The 17139-nt window shown below is 46.5% G+C and overlaps 1 long non-coding RNA gene across 1 annotated transcript in view; it reads right to left on the bottom strand.

Annotated features, from left to right (window-relative positions):
• Positions 1 to 17139, bottom strand: part of LOC142015363 (uncharacterized) — a 47295-nt gene that overhangs the window by 21843 nt on the left and 8313 nt on the right. The window contains exon 2 of the long non-coding RNA XR_012646138.1: positions 11554 to 11720. This is a non-coding gene — a long non-coding RNA (uncharacterized LOC142015363). The remainder of the gene's footprint in view (positions 1 to 11553; positions 11721 to 17139) is intronic.

Below are 17139 nucleotides of genomic sequence, written 5' to 3'. Positions count from 1 at the left end.
TGAATCTGAATACGAATAAATGCCTGCGTTTATGTTTAATTAGAGTCTATTGGATAATTATCCTCAGTGTAGAAGCCCTTTTAAAACAAATGCTGACGATGCAGTTAGATAAGACTGACAGGTGAGATTAAACACTCATCCTTTGGAGTTGAATCTCTTACATTACAAACCAACAAATAAATACTAGCTAGTGATTGCAATGCTGAAAAACCCAATTTTTGTTTCCACATCTGTAATTACACCTTAGTATTAATAACTGAATCCAGAGCTACAACATCCTAGAAAACTAGAGGATTTGATTACTAGCAGAGGTGCTGACCATGATCTAAAAGCACCTGCAAAACTGACCAATCACTTGCTCCAGATGCTGGCAGTTCTGTTCTGCCAGTCCAAATTTTGTAGGCAGAACAGCTCTGATCTTTTCGAGTTAGTTTGTGACAATGCTTTTTAAAAGCTTTAACAATTTAAGATGCATTTTTGCACATGGGAATTCATTGCTAGCTAAATTTTAAACACTGAAATGTATTGTGTAGTTAATCCTCACCCTGGAAGAATCCCCCCCAGTTTAAATTTATGGAAATAAAACTGATGACAATAAATGAAGTTATGAGAGACAGAGGAAACTGCTTTTGCTCTAAGAAAGTCTCAATAAGTGTAGAGTTATTATACTGCAGTTTACATGACTGTGTAGCACAGTAACAAGAATTGCCTCCAATTTCTCCAAATGTTTTTATTTGTAAATATTTACAGAATAGTTTAGACAACCAAGTTCTCAGCCATAATGGTATTTATCAACTCTCCACTCTGAATACACACAATTTTTGATATGATTGGTCTCTGAGATCACATGATTTTGTTTCTGCTTCCTGACTGGGGGACACTTAAAAACAGGAGAATAATGACTGTCAAATGATGCACAATATGTTACCAGGACAAGTCTTCAGACAAATAAGCACTTGTGCTAAACATTTTGAAAATTTCAGGCATTGTAAACAAATAATACCACCTCGTGAAGAGCAGCACAGTACAGGCAGTTTTTAAGCACACTGTTGCTCTTCCCATGCATGCATGTTTGTGCTGCTGTTTCATTACAGAGTTTTGGAGCTGCGGCCGTCTGTAGAAGTATGCTGAAAAGCAGCAAAGATTAACCATTCATGTCTAAGGCACCTTCTCCTTGTTTTCTGTTTTTGTTTTAAAAGAAGAACATTAAGGCCTGAGAAATGTAGCAAAGCCCTTCTAACAGAGCTTTGTGTCAGATGAAAATACCCTCCGCCAAACTGCACAGGATGTCTATGCTGCTGGGCCATAGAGTACTTGGGAAGAAGGCATCGCAGGGGCAGCGCGCCTGCTCCTGCCCTTTGGGGCATATTTTGACTCAGTGGACCTAGACTGTACAAGAACCATCCACCCCTCTGCCTCCCTTTACAGTGAGCAGGGAAGAGCCACCACTGAATGCTTCCCCTGTGGAAGGGAGCACAGAGTCGCTTTGCAGAGAGTCTTCATTGCTTTTCCACCTGTGCACAGCCAATGCCCAGATTTCAAGTGATTTTTGGTCTTCTTAGGTGCACAAATGGAGCTTTCCAGGGTTTGACCCCCCAGTTGTACATACACGCTAACTCTGCTGGAGCCAGCCTGCTACCAACAGCAATGGGGCTGCAGAGACGTGGAGTGTGACTTGGTCTAAGTGCCAGAGTACAAACTGAAGATCTCAGACACAGGATGGCCATATTGCTCATGTAATGCTTAGCTTGAGCAGAGCTGGCTTGTGCATGGAGGGTGACCAGTGAATGTGAAAAATTGGGAGGCTATTTTTTTGGGGCAAGGTTGGCTGTGTACATAAGGTAAAGCCCCGAATATTAGGGCATCTGGTCATCCTACACCAGGGGTCAGCAACCCCTGAAACGCATGCCAAGAGTGGCACACAAGCCAATTTTCATCAGCACATGAAGGGGGGAGCTCAGCCCTGCCCCTCTTCCCCCAGGCAGCCGGGAGCTTGCTCAAAGCCATGCCGCCTTTAGATTAACTAAAGACCAGTTGTTGCTACCAACCACCACCCAAACGGTAAAGCTCTGCATCTTCATTTATTTATTGATGATGCTCTTGTAAGTAAGACTATTAGTGACTTTAAAAAGTATCACCAGCACTCGGAGTGTACACAGAGGTCAAAAGGTCAAATTTCGGCACTCCGCCTCGGAATGGTTGCTGGCCCCTATTTTACAAGTTTGGCAAGGACTTTCAAAGTCAATCATTTACATTTTGCACCACATAGGACCCGAGCTGCAGGATCCGCAGGAGTCACGCTGCCCAGCTTCAGTGCAGACACACACTCAGACTTAGCAATGAGCACTGAATGAGAAAAGTGGGGTTGAGGGGGAGCAAGCTAGCTGGCCACATGTTTTTTGCTCTTCATTTAAGTTTTGAAACATTTGACATTTGCTGACCCTAGCGATGCTAAGCTGCCCGCTTTCCAGGTACGCAGCGTTTCGGATGATGATTCAAGGGTGTTCATCCATAAGGGGGGTGCTACGTAGGAGAGGGTGAGACCTTGACTTTTGCATCCCCTGACATGCCAGTGTCCACATTCACAACCTTAACGTCGCCTCTGGGCATCTTTTTGCCACGTGTTGGTTCTGCTGGCCCTGTGTGGGATTCTGGCATGTCGCCCCCCCTTGAACTCTAGAACTTCAAGGATCCTGTTGTATCCGGGCACTCTGCACACACACACACAGAAGAGATTATGAGTGTAATAAAAACGTGACAGTCACTCGAGTGACTGGTCTTTATTCTCTGGCTCCCTGTCAGGTAATATCAGCCAGGGTATCAAAAGCTTCTTGGCTGGGATTGTCACAGGATGTCCAACTCCCGCAGAACTTCAACAGGGTTTGAGTGCCTAATAACTTAATGCTGGCCTATACTCTTGTCAAACAGCAGGGGTCAGACTCCGCTGACGCCCTCCCCTCCCACGGCTACTGTTAGAGGAGTGGTGGTGACTGGTCTTTAGGGAAGAAAGAAAACCCAGTCCCTTTTCATTAAAGGAGAAGGAATTTATTCTCTTGCTGAAATCTTTTTAAAGCAGCAGAAGCCAAAGCAGAGTCTCACCTCCTCACTCTCATTTGATAACATCAACCCCAAGCTTAGCCCTTAGCTGTGAAGCAGGAACAGGGAGGGACATAGAGGGGACAGTAGCTAGAAGAAACTTCCAGGTGATCTGGTTGCACTTGTCCAGGAACCCCCTCTCTTACTGCAACTAGCTCCTTGAAAACCTCAATACACTGGACTTCACTTGTATGGGGCGGGCTTAGTGTGGAAAGTGGTTATAGCAGATTAAAGAGGAATTTCTAAACTACGTATTTTCATTTCAATACACCACGCATTAGTTTAAAGGCATGGAAGCTCTGCTTGTAACAGACACATTCTAAGTGTGACTGTTACTCTAAAGTGAAAGCCAGAGCTGGCGGGTGTCGGAAGGAGCTGCAGGAGCTGTTATTTTAAAAGAAAATAATTATCCACACATTGCGTCAGGCCTTTTTTCTCATCCGCTTGGCAAGGACTTTGAAAGTCAAGTCATTTGCATTTTGCACCATATAGGAGTCAGGCTGCAGGAGTCTCAGGGGACAGTCAGCAGATCTGTGCTGGTTTCACAGTACAAGCTGCATGTAACTTTCAAGTGCCCCATGACCTGGCAGACTGTAATGAATTAATTAATTACTGAAGTTGGTGCTGGACAAAGCGCCAGTTGAAGACAACCCTGAAAGACTTTACTGCCTAGTAGACAAAGATTATGGGATGAAATCGGAAGCCTCAACATTAGCTCTAAGAAAGTTGCCATAGCCCATCGGACCAGTGGCTCATCTTGTCCGGCATTCTCTCTTCAACAGTGGCCAGTATCGGGTGCTTCAAGAAGGTGCAAGACACCTTGTCAAGGACCATTGTGGAATAAAGTGCCCACAGGGGAAAGGGTCTTGAAAACCCCAGGCACTGAGGCACACGTTTGTGCCCTGAAGCACAAGGATTTATATCCTGTAAAGTGTAATGGTGGTATAGGGAATATGATCGCAAGGGAGAACACAGGGCCAGAGTGCAGTTGTGCTCCATGAAGAAAGAGGGAGATTTTGAGATAGAACAGCCCAGGCACCATCCCCAGAATATGCTCCCCCCAGCGCCCATTTCCTAAGCTGACAATATTTCCTCTTGGGTATCCTTCATCGAGTAATGCACCCTGTGAAGAGCCTGGCCCTTCCCGTCAGCATGAGTCCTGCTCAACACCCTTTCCCTGTAGTAATTATCCTCCTTAACCTTAAAACCTGCCACTCACACAGTGGTTTATAAAATTTTAAAGCTAATGCTCCAACAAACCCAACTAGCGCTCCAGCAGATGTTTAAGTGTGTATGTGGATGAATAAATTACGGGCGTCCACAGAAATTGCTACTGAGGAGGCAGTAGCTGGATGCTTTTGAGAGCAGATGTAATCAATTTAAATTATAGTGTCCAGAGCAATCATTTGGGATTATCTTTTGAGGACTGCTCAAAAATGTGAGCTGCAGCATTCAGTGATACTGTGATAACAACAGCAGCAGTGTGAGTACATACAACCTGTACTAGAGACACTGTCTGCAATTCTTCCTCCTTTCCTCTGCTATCGTTAGCTTAGTGATGGGCCCTCAAACTAAAATCTGTATCTAGATGCCAGAAATCCTTTGAAAGGCACAGATTTGGAATTGTGGCTTCATCTCTGTGAAAGAAACCAAAGCTCCCAGATGGGAGCAGCCCTGAACTTCAGGTGGAGGGATGTAATCCTGGTTTAAATGTGAATTTTGTTGCTTCGACCCATCATTTATTTTTAATTTTTTTAAGCCTTGGATTTTGTGTCTGCAATTGCACATGTGAAGTAGCGCAGCAAAGTTACCAATCCTCTGTACTCTCTTATTTTCTGTTTTGAATCATATTTCATCGGATTTGTTAAACCAAGCAGAATGGTGGTTGTTGGGACATATGATCCCTTCAGCTTTTAAATACTAGGAAGGAAAACATGTGGCAAGATGAGTTTCCAAGGGAAAAAGCAGTCTGAAAAATACACACTGCAGGCCTGATTCTCCTTTTGGAGTACAGACTGAACCTCTCTAGTCCAGCACTCTCTAGTTTGGCAATGTCCATGATCAGGCACAATTTTAGTTCGCCAGATGTCCACTTATCGTGTGTACAGCCAAGTTTCCAGTGGTCCCAGAAAGTTTGTTTACAGCCACCAGTCCTGGTTCTCAGCATCCTGTGCTGTTATTTAGCACTAATTGATCCCTAAATATCTTCTAAGAGCCCAGTAGGCAGTGGAAGTGTCAGTAATGCTGCTAGACAATATTGACCTCCTGTGATTCAGCAAATTCTCTGGTTCAGCACCTGTGAGGTCCCGAGGATGCTAGTGAACAGGCATTTGGGAGTATCCCTTTAAATCGACAGGGCCAGACGAATACCCAGAGACCAGCCACTCCAGGATAGGCCCAAAAAAGCCAAGAACAGAACACCAGTGGTCATTACCTACAGCCCCCAACTCAAACCACTGCAGTGCATTCTTAAAGACCTACAGCCTATCCTTAATCGGGATGCCACACTCCAGAAGGCCCTAGGTGACAGGCCTGTTCTCTCCTATAGACGACCTCCAAACTTTATGAGGATACTAACCAACAACCACAGGCTATACCGCAGGAACACCAGTCCTGGAACTTTTCCTTGCAACAAAGCCCACTGCCAGCTTTGTCCACATATCTATTCTGGAGATACCATCACTGGACCTAACTAGGTTATTCACAGAATCATGGGCACATTCTCATGTTCCTCAACAAACATCATATGTGCCAACAATGCCCAGATGCTTTGTATATTGGACAGACTTCAAACTCTCTTAGACAAAGAGTTAATGGGTACAAAACAGACATAAAAACACTCTTGATCCACAAACCAGTCAGCCAGCATTTTGATGGCATGGGCTATTCTGTTAATGACTTAAAAGTCTGCGTCTTATTGAAGAGGAATTTTCACAACCCTCTTGAAAGAGAGGCTGCTGAACTCTCTTACATTCAAATTCGACACATTAACATGTAGTCTGAACCAGAATGTGAATTTTCTGGGTCATTATAGGGGCTCGTTTGCATACTTGGCTTAAATCTTTCTTGACTCCCCCCCACCTTCTGCCCCTCTGCTCTGCTCACCTTGATAATACTTTTTTCTGATTTGTCAACCTTGATTACTGTTTTTGGTTCTCTGTGCCTTAAATATTGAGTCTGTTCTGGTATGGCTATGGTCTGAAGAAGTGGGTCTGTCCCATGAAAACTCACCTAATAAATTATTTTGTTAGTCTTTAAAGTGCTACTTGACTGCTTTTTTGTTTTGATAGTACATAGACTAGCGCGGCTTTCTCTCTGTTACAATTTAAATAGTTTGTTAGCCCCCTAGTGGCCTTCACTGTCTTTCAGAAGGCATCAGAATCCTGCTTGAGTAACAGTGTGGATATATAACTAGCCTAACATACTGTGTATATTTGGATCCCTCTGTGCCCATAAATAGCTGGTGGAATTTCTTAAAGCTGGCTGGTTGTATTGCACAGACACACTGGAGAATGCTATTTCTCAAATACCGATGGACCGCCCTTGAGGAAAGCTTTAAAGTTTTTGAGTCTGCTGTGCAGAATCAACCAAAAATACGTAAGGGGAAAAAAGTGGGTTCCACCTAAGGAATTATACTGGCATGAAAAAATCCTATTAAAGAAAGAAATCTAGTTCACCTAGAGATTGAACAGAACCCTGGACACAAAGTGGCCAAATGGATAGAATTCCCAGGAGAAGTTACTGTGAATGCAGCCAAATGTAGAAGAAGGACACTGGGAAGAGACTGGAGAAAGGCTGGATTTTCACAGAGGAAAAGATTTATGGAAGATACTGTAGGAAAAAGGGCCTGTAATCTAAAGAAAGAGCAGTGCCTGTAATCTAAAGAAATACTGATATCCTGAAAAGGGGAGTTGGTTAGATCGGGGTGAGAAAACTTTTTACATTGGGCCCCCTGTTTTGCCCCTGCAATTAGCAGAGCCCACCAGTCTCGCTTGGAGGCTGCGGGGGGGTGGGGGAGCCAGTGGAGGCAGCAGGGGTAGACAATTGCACTGCACCCCCTTATGAAATTTTACCCCCCCACACTTTGCACACCCCTGTTCTAGGCAGAGCAGGAAAGGTCAGCAGTCCCCCGCCCACCGCCATCAGTCACCCAGGGCCTCCTCTTCAAGCCCCCGTGCTGAATCATTGGAGGGAGAATGTCCTTTCTTATGAAAGAAAGTCAGTTTCACTCTTGTGGGTTGCAGAGAAAAGCCTGGGAAAGTGACCATCAGGTGATGAGGCCACCCGCTGTTTTTGTTACAGCACCTGCTGGGGAGTGCTGGCCACAAGGGGCTTGAAGCCAACAGACCCAGCCACACCCACAGTGCAGGGGCTCCTGGCAATTGGTGGCCGGGCAGAAGCCCTGTGGCAAGGTACGTATCAGCCCCTCCTATGGCCCAGTCGGTACCCAGACCAGCATGGGACAGCCAGGCTGCTCTTGCAGTAAGTGGAACCCTGGCCCTGAGCGAGGGAGAGGTGGAGCCTGGAGCAGCCAGGCAGGCCTGGGAGTGGAGCTTCCCTAGCTACAGGCTGCACAGCCTGGGATGCCGTGTCCTTCTGAGGCAGGGGCTGGGCAGGAACAGGCAGACAAAACACCTCCCCATCAGCTTGGCCACAACAGCTAAAAGCCGTGGGGGAAGTGGGAAGGAGGAGGCAGCAGCGCTGACACGACCCTGAAACGGCCACCGCTACTGCTGCCAGTAATGCCTCCACCTACCCCTTTAATGCAAGCAGGTGGCACATGCAGGAGATGCGAGATATCGTCCGCCTCCATGATGGGTTGAGCCGATCATGCTGTGGCCCCCCCCTGCAAAATTTCACGCCTCCCCCGGGGAAACACCCTCCACTTTTCAAGCTCTGGGTTAGATGACTAAGGCCAGGTCTACACTAGGCAGTACGGTCAATTTCAGATACACAGTTCTAGCTATGGCAATTGCGTAGTTAGCCTCGATGTATCTGAAATCAACTTACCTGACTGTCTTCACTTAGGTAGGTCAATGGGAGAAATACTCCCGTCGACCTCTCTTACTCCTTGTGATAGCAAGAAGTACAGGGATCAACTGCCGACCCCACACAGATCGATGTTGCGCATTTGAATTTGAATTCTGGAAGATGGACCCTGACTGGGTCGATCTTCCTGGAAGTGTAGATGGGCACTAAGAGTCTGTGAATAGGTTGGCTGAACATTATGCCAAGACTAGCAAGCTTCCATAAAGAGCAGGGGACGTAGCCACTACCACACATGCAAAATGAGTATTCAGGAGAACAGAATCTAAAAATGTAAACACTGATCCAACTGAGCACCCTGGCTTCAGGGAGATCTTTCTCAACAAAAGCTCGACGATGCAACAGCAAAGCTCAAACAAAGCAGATTCCTTGGACTAGACCTTATCTGTGGCCACTTGATGAAGCACCCAGGGAAAAAGACTAAAGTTGTTGGACATCATGAATAAATCAAGGATTAAACAGAAGGTACCAAATCAATAGAAGTCAGCAGTTATTGTTCCTCTTCTTAAGACGAGCAAGAATTCCTCTTCTCTGGGCAGCCATCAGCCTGTATTGTTAACCAGTCACCTCTGTAAGAGAATGGAAAGAATGGTTCGCTCAAGTCTTCAATAGTAGCTTCCAAAAGAAGGGAAGATTGAACCTACCCAAACGGCATACTGCTCCCTGCGCTCAAATATGGACCTGCCTGGGGATCCTTCTCTCAGCCTATTATCAACAGATTCCAAAAAACGTCACCACCACTCATCTACAATAGGAGTCTTTTTGGATCTCAGCACAGCATTTGTTAGTGTGCAGCATAATACACTTAGGCTATGTCTACACTAGCATTCCTCTTTTGAAAGAGGCATGCAAATGAGGGAAATCGAAAATGCAAATGAGACAGATTTACGTATCTGGAACCTCATTTGCATATTCTTGTTTCAAAAGAAGAAAAGCAGTGTAGACATAGCTCTTTCAAAAGTAATCCCCATTTTCGAAAGAACACTTCTTCCTTTCCCGCCTCCAGGAAGAAGGGTTCTTTCAAAGATGGGGTTTACTTTCAAAAGAACTGCATCTACACTGCTTTTCTTCTTTCGAAAGAGGCACGTTTGAAAGAATATGCAAATGAGGCACTAGATATGTAAATATGTGCCTCATTTGCATTTTCAATTTCCTGCATTTGCATGTCTCTTTTGAAAGAGGGATGTTTGTGAAGATGTAGCTTTAGCGCAATTCATTAAAATAGGAATTTGTGGCAAAATGTATCTCTGGGTAAGAGATTGTCTAAGGTTCAGGAAAACAACAGGTAAGACTAAATGGTATCTTCCTCACTTGAAGACAAGGCCACTCAGGGTGGGAGTGCCTCAAGACTCAATTTTAAACCCTCTTCTTTTTTTTTGGAAACGCTTCTCTGGACAGTCCAGCTGCTTGAAATTGTCTGTAGACATATATGCATATTTCACACAATATTGCGCTTCCTAACCATGGTCATGAAACAGATATATCGGAAGATGAGTTGAATGAAGACTTGGAAATTGTAACTAGATGGGCAAATGAACATAAATCCCAGCTGCATCTAGCAAAGGCAAAGTCCACTTACTCTAGCACAAACCATAAAAGGTTGAACTGCAGCCTGAAACTGATGCTGGATAGAGCAGACACTGCCATTGAGAGGAACCCAGTAGATGTTGGCATGATCTGGCACACAGAACTAAGATTTGGATCACAAGTCCGAAAGATGGCAGTTCAAGGAAAGAAGAGGATCTTCTACAATGTTCTGCCAGCACCAGTTGGGGTTCATGGGTTAGGACAATTAAAACATATTGCTTGAGAGTTTGCCTGATAATTGAATTTGCCTCATGTGCCGAGCCACATACTGAGCCCAGTAACCTTGCCAAGATAGATATTGATCAGTTTTCTGCATTTTACACAATAACTGGTATTCTAAAATCCTCTCCAACAGCAGTTTTTGCACAATTTTGGTGTTCAAATTACTGAGAGTTGTAGAGGAAAAACAGCTAATTCAGGACAGAAATCATCTTAGTTCCCTGCCTAAATATCGTTACTGTTCAGATCTAAGGAATTGCAAAACCAAGTCAAGGCTGAAAGAGTCATCTTGTTTCTGGAGGTACATAAAGGCTACTGAAGAAACTGAAGCATCTGATGATGTTTGGATGGTAGGGAGGCGAGAAGAAATTTGTATGCCAAGTAATAATTCTACATGAAACTTACTTAGTTTAGAAAATCTCTTTCCTATTTGGAACCTTGCTTGAACTAACACGTGGACTTAGCCACACTTAGTAAAATTGCAGACGAGACCATGAAACAGTAACAAAGCAAATAGATTCATGTATGTACTGTTGGTTCATCAGATACATCCTTAGATAATGATGTTTGTGGTGTCATCATTCAGTGGCCTAATGAGCAGAGTACAAGAAAGCGCATCAGTTATGGATATATTAGCTAGAATTATGCAGCTAACATGACAGCTATTTCCAAGGAAGGACGGAAGACAGACGTTATGATATTTGTTGATTTGCGAATGGCAATTCTCAGCTTCTTTTGAATGCTATCAGTAATGGAAATTAAAAAAAGATGCTTGAAGATCAGAAAGTGAGGTTATAAACTGACCTTTCATTGGACTTGATCATGGCATATGTGGGAGTTAGGAAGCTGATGGTCTTTCCAAAGCTGGAAGATCAGAAACTCAGATCGAAATGATAACAGCTGAGGATACTGATTCTGCGATCAGGACAATATTAGCTAAAATAAATGGCTGAAAGATAAACGACTCCCTGACTGCTACCAAAGCATTTTGGAAAAGAAGATCCGCTACGGTGAGAGTGTGAACAGAGCACTTTAAAGAAATGAAAATCACCAGCGTTGGGACCAGCATATATCCACTCGGCATGCCATGTCGGGAGCTGGCTCTGCCCCCTCCACCCTACCCTCCCCACCTTGGCTTTTCAACACAATAGCATAAGGAAAGTATCAGAGAGGTAGCCGTGTTAGTCTGTATCTTCAAAAACAACAAGAAGTCCTGTGGCACGTTATAGACTCACAGATATTTTGGAGCATAAGCTTTCATGGGTAAAGACCCGCTTCATCAGATGCATCTGACAGAGCGGGTTTCTGCCCACAAAAGCTTATGCTCCAAAATACCTGTGAGTCTATAAGGTGCCACAGGACTTCTTGTTGTTTCATAAGGAAAGTGACACTCTTTGGATTTCTGACTTTGAAATAAGCCCTTACAAGGGATCCCATAAGAATTGCCAAATTCATTCTTAAACTTCATGGCTTGATATAATTATCATGGGAAAAAACAGCAAGAACCACTGTGCCCACGTGGTTTCTTGTGCAGAGAGCAAAAAACACAACACACCCCTTCAACTCCATTAAGCTCCAGTGCGATTTCTCTTTGTTTATACTCACGTAAAAGAGAAAATCCCACCATGAGCCATACACGTTCTTGAGACTCCAGTTGCTGCTTACAGGCCTCACGTGAGATCTAATGTACATATATAAAGTGGATCCTTCCCTTGCTTGCCAGATCATACATCCACAAACAAGGAATGCAGGCCAGACCTGTAGAAGAGGGGCTGTAACCAAGAAAATAATGATGCCAAAAAGCATTCCAGGGTCCTAGTAGGCAAGTAAGTCAACATGAGCTCCCAGTGCAATATTGTGGCAGAAAGAACTGAATTGATCCTTGTGTAAGGCCAATGGATCTGGATCATCAGCAGGAGGGAAACGAACCTGCAACCCAAGTGTATGCTAGCCACTTCACTGAAGCACAGTCCTTGCCTAGAAGAGAGGAGGTAACGGCAAGCTTTTTGTGAGATCAACTGTTCTCATATTTCCACAACACCAGCTGAGATGTGAATAATTGCACAGGTGATTTTGGTGCTGTTGCCTAAACCTACACTGGATCAGATCAGCATCTTCTTGGCCTGGCTGAATAGTAATGTCTTTAATCTGGGGACTGAAATTTCTCATTTGTGTAACATCAAGGTTGAGATCTTGGATGCACAGAAAACAGCAAAAGCAGGGCCCAGTCCTCGGGCCCGACTACACTGTTTGTCTGAGGACACAAGGGGAGAAGGAAGGGGGACACTGTGCTCCCTTTACATTCTTTCCAAGCCACAGCCTGCTCTGGCCTCTCCACCCACAGCATAAGACAGAGCAGCCTCATGGCTGCTCTAACTTCCTCTGGTTGATAATGGTATCAAAGGGGACATTACATCCAGTGATCTGGGGTTACATTTTATAGTGCAGCACCTGTCAAAGTGATCTCCAGTTAGTAATTCTGTCATGCGTAAGCTAGATTTTGGAGACCATCTTGCATGTGATGTCACCATAAGCTAAAACACCCACATTCAATGCCTCATGTATGTTTTACCAGTAAACAGTATCAAATTGAAAACCTGCACAGCAGCAATTCAGACTTTACCCATTAGCAATAAATACATATGCTGTACCAACACGAAACACATCAACTGTTATACACCCCACTGTAAACTAAGGAGCAAGGCACGACCCAAGCATATGCTGATTTAGTCAAAAAGCCCTTTGGCAGCGCACGTGAAACACCATTTGTCCAATATTAATATTCTCAGCAAACTTCAAATAAGGGCAAGACTCATGAGTGTTCTGCAGCTGCCTCTGCACCAGGCCGTAACCCCAGTTAAACTGACTGATTGGACCATGCTGACAGTGGGTTCCCACTGGCCCCGCGATAGCCTGGCTGCAGCCCTGCCCCACTCATCAACACTGATATATACACCCTGCTTTCAGCTGCACCCAACACGTCAACCCTGCCGGCCACAGCCACCAACATCCCCACAGCTCAGCATTCCCTAGACACGCCAGAGCTTACCAACAACTCCCCCCACCACACCCGGGGACTCCCTGGGCCATTCACCGCAGTCCCTCTAGCACAGCACTCTGCTCCCATGCTGGGTTAGGCATTGGCTCACAATCCTGCCCACCCCCTAGCCCTGCTTGCTCCCCTTGCCCTCTCCTCTCACACGGCACAACAGGCCAAACTTTTGCACAGAGTGGTGCTGTGACCCGACACTCAGGCTTTCACCACCATTCGGGTTGGACCTGGTTGGCAGCTTGTACCCAGCTGAGCCAAATCAGAGCCTTGGCGCAATGTCGTGAGCCAAATCACAAAGCTGCCCACTCAAATTTGGCTGAGATGCCTCCCTCCCCGCATCACGGAGGGACAGCCAGGCCAAATTTGTATGACACTGAAACCTCATGCGTCAGGAAAGTGCTGGAGCACAGCTCCGTCTTGGATTTCAGTTGCAGAGCAATGCTCTGGCCTGCTCCAGCACCACAACAGCCCTCCCTGGTTACACCTGCAGCAGCGTTCTAATCGTGGCCCCTCTCACAGGCACACTGCCAGCTCTGGAGGTGGCTGCGAGGGACAGGAAGGGCCTGGGTTATAACTACACCAGCCAGAGAGTGGGGAGTGCCAGGTGTTTTGTTAGGGCAGCTTCACAACCCTTTTCCCCCATCAGAGCAGTGCCAAGGGGCCAGATTGGAGCAGAGTATCCGCTCTCCAGAGATAAGAATTTCACTGTCTTGTTGGGCCCCACTGTGATCTCATTTACTCCAGTATAGACCAGGAAGAGTGGCAACTAATGGCGTCACACCTGCATACAGGTGGCAAACTTGAGACCAGTGTCAGGCCCTGCACCCTGACTCCTTACACGGCATAGGACTTTCATTAGCTGATCACACAAACTTTCTACTAAAGGTGTGGGTGCCAGTGACCTGGGAGAGGCTCCCTCTGCACCCACTGCCTGCTACAACTATTGAGATCATGGCCCCATTACCTGGGTACATAACCTGCGCACAAAGACAGAACCTCAACACACAAAGGAGAGTTTTTCCAGGCACAAGAGAGACTCATTTCCAGAAAGTGCAGTTAACAGAAGTTTGCTGGCAGCACTTTTTCCCACCTTGGTTATGCAAATGATTTGCTCTTAGCCAGGAAAACAAACAGATTCCCAGTGTCCCGCTTTACACCCATATGTTCACACCTCATGCCTGGGGCTTATCACTGACACCTGTCCCTGCCCAGCGCTCCGGTTTCCTGACAATGACAATCACAGAGGTAAGGATAACCTTTGCTCTTCTCCCGCGCCTGCCATCCCAGGAGCTCAAAACATTTCACAGCTGTTAATTACTCAGTTCCTACCTGAGTCATGCTGGTGTAAACCATGATGTCAGCACGGTTATCCTGGCCTTGCATCAGGCCTATGAGATTCAAATCTCATGCTAATGGACCTCTGTGAAACGGGCAAGTGTATTGCCCTTTTACATAGGGGAAACTGAGGCATTAAACTGTTAAATGACTCATTCGCATAGTGAATCTGACATACAGCCATACCTGGGAGCAGCTATCCTCACTCCCAGCCTGCTGCTCTCACAACGGGTGGGCTGGTGGGGACTTGGCATGTATGTCGTCTTTGCATTTAATGAACAGCTGAGATTCTAGTCTGAGCTCTGCCTTCAACATCACAGCTCGGCTCCACAGATTTCCTTTGAATCCATGTCCTCCCTCCAGCTGCACAGAACTTACTGGTAATCAGGAGGTTCCTACGAGTAAGAACACCTCCTCCACATCTCTCGCCTCCTGTCTCAGAGGCAACTTGCTCAAATAATACAGAGCACAGAAGAATGATTCATACAGGGCAGAAGAGAACACCCAACTCACCACAACAGCCAAAAGGGAGGAACCCATCCAGCCGTTAAAATACCCATTTTGGCCTCAGAACACAGATCCAGAGCCCTGGCAAACATTTGCCTCCTCTCTGTAAGCACAGATTGTTTATGTAGGGAGAGGGAGGGCTGCACGTAAGGAAAGCAGAGAGAGCACAATCAGAAGGAAAGGGACAGGGCTACCATCAGCCCCCAGAAAGATACTGATGAGACAAATCCTCCCCTCCCTGGGATAGGGCTATAATTAAACCTTTCCCTGCACCCGATTTACGCAGTGGATGGGCTTTTACTTTGAAATATGTGTGCATATAGTCTCAGAGAGGTAGCCATGTTAGTCTGTACCTGCAAAAACAGCGAGAAGTCTTGTGGCACCTTATTGACTAACAGATGTTTCGGAACTTAAGCTTTGGCGGGCTCCAACATATCTGTTAGTCATAAGGTGCCACAAGACTTCTCGCTGTTTTTGTGTGTATTGTGCCCAGCTCAAAGGGGCCTCAATCCTGAAGCCATTGGGTGGTACTACAGTAGCAGCAATGACTGTCAGGTGTGTGAAGTCCTTGGGGATGAAAGGAGCCCCATTATAATGAAAGCAGTTTTATGGAAAGCGGCACCAAACTTTGCTGCTGCTCTGCAATGCCTGGTTCTCTGAATTATACTGAATCCCTGTGAAGAAAGATAACACGCCTCTGTCTTCTGCAGGCTTTTTGCACTTTCTTCTTTAGCATCTGGTGCCAGTCACTGTTGCTGACAGGCTACTGGATTATGTGAACTCCCCGTCTGGCAATCCCTGCATGGACCTGAGAAAAATCTGACCCTCTCCCACAGATCCTCTGAAAAAACAGTACAGAACCCAAATGGCAGCAGCCAGGAAAAGTCAGGGGCGGGCCTGGCAAAAGCAATATTAAGAAAAACAAAGGAGGCGCTTTCTCATCTGTGGGAAATCAGTGGGAAAGCCAGAGTTGTCTTATCAGGATGTGAGACATGCATGGTGTTGAGGAAAGATCTTGTGACTCAGGCTTGATGTAGCCTACTGCAGGCCATTCATCCAAATTAGCTGCTTCAGTTCCATTATTCACGTAGCTGAAGCCAACATACTCAGCTCCACTTACCTTGGCGTTTTCACTGCGTCGAGCTGACGGCAGACTCTTTCCCATCACCTCCCCCTGCGCTTCCGGTTCTGGTGGAGTAGCCAAGGCGGCAGGAGAGCGCGCGGCGGTCAGCTTCTCATGTCTATACCAGCCGCAGTAAATCGCCCCCGCCCCCGCTGAATTGCTCACTGCCCGTGGATCCAGCGGGTGGCACAGAGGTGCCTCATCTGTGCTGGGGAGCGGGATGCACACAGAATGAATAAATAAGAACAATTTGCTCTTTTGTAGCATTTTTCTGTGGTAGATCTCAGGTACCAGAAAGCCACAAGTTGATTCTTCATTGCTTTTACTACAGGGAGAATAGGAGTGCTGCAGCCAACTGCGTGTGTTCGTGCCATTCCCGGACGGCGTTCCATTCCCTTCTGAAAGCACTGGTCACTTCAGGTCAGGCATGGGGCCCACTCGCGCTGTGCACGAGTCTGGCATTGAATTCCCTGAAGATGCCACATGGCTCAGCTGCTACTGGAGATTTCAGGCGACAGAAAGCTCAGAGATTAATATAAACACGGAGAGAGTAAACAGCCACAGGTGAAGAAGCGAAATCAGCTGAGCCCAAGTTGAAGGGGAAGTCAAGGGCAAATAATCCGGTTATGTACAAATGTCAGGCTGCAATGCACAGGCCCGTACGTACATACGTGTGCGTGTGTGTGCGTGTGTGTGTGTGTCAGAGAGAGAGAGAGAGAGGGGTGTGTGTGCAATGGGCTCCATGCAGGCCCACCCAAGGGTGGACGGGGGGGGTTAGGGTAGGGCTGTTCCCAGTGCCACAAGCTCTTGCCCCTTCCCTGCTCCAAACCCTCGCTGACCCCTGGGCCCCCTACACGACCAGCATGGTGGCAGATTGGCTGTGGCAAGGGGTAGGCACCTCCCACAGCCTCCCCGGCACGTGGTGCTCCACTGGGCCCTCCCAGGCTGCTGAGCCCTGCATCTCTGAATGGGAGGGATGCTTTTGGGCAGCGAGGGAGGGGTGTTGGCGCCTTGTGGGGTGGGGTGTTTGGGACGAGCGAGGGGTGGGGTTCAGGCCAAGCAGATAACTGTGTGAGGACAAGTGTGTGTGCTGGGGCCTTAAATGAAGGGAGGGGGTGTTTCAGGAAGAGCAGAGGCTGGCGTGTGGGGGTCCTGGGGCTGAAAGGGGCGTGGG

Source organism: Carettochelys insculpta, chromosome 6, assembly GCF_033958435.1.
Source record: "Carettochelys insculpta isolate YL-2023 chromosome 6, ASM3395843v1, whole genome shotgun sequence".
Classification (NCBI taxonomy): Eukaryota; Metazoa; Chordata; order Testudines; family Carettochelyidae; genus Carettochelys; species Carettochelys insculpta.
This window is presented reverse-complemented; position numbering and strand designations above follow the sequence as displayed.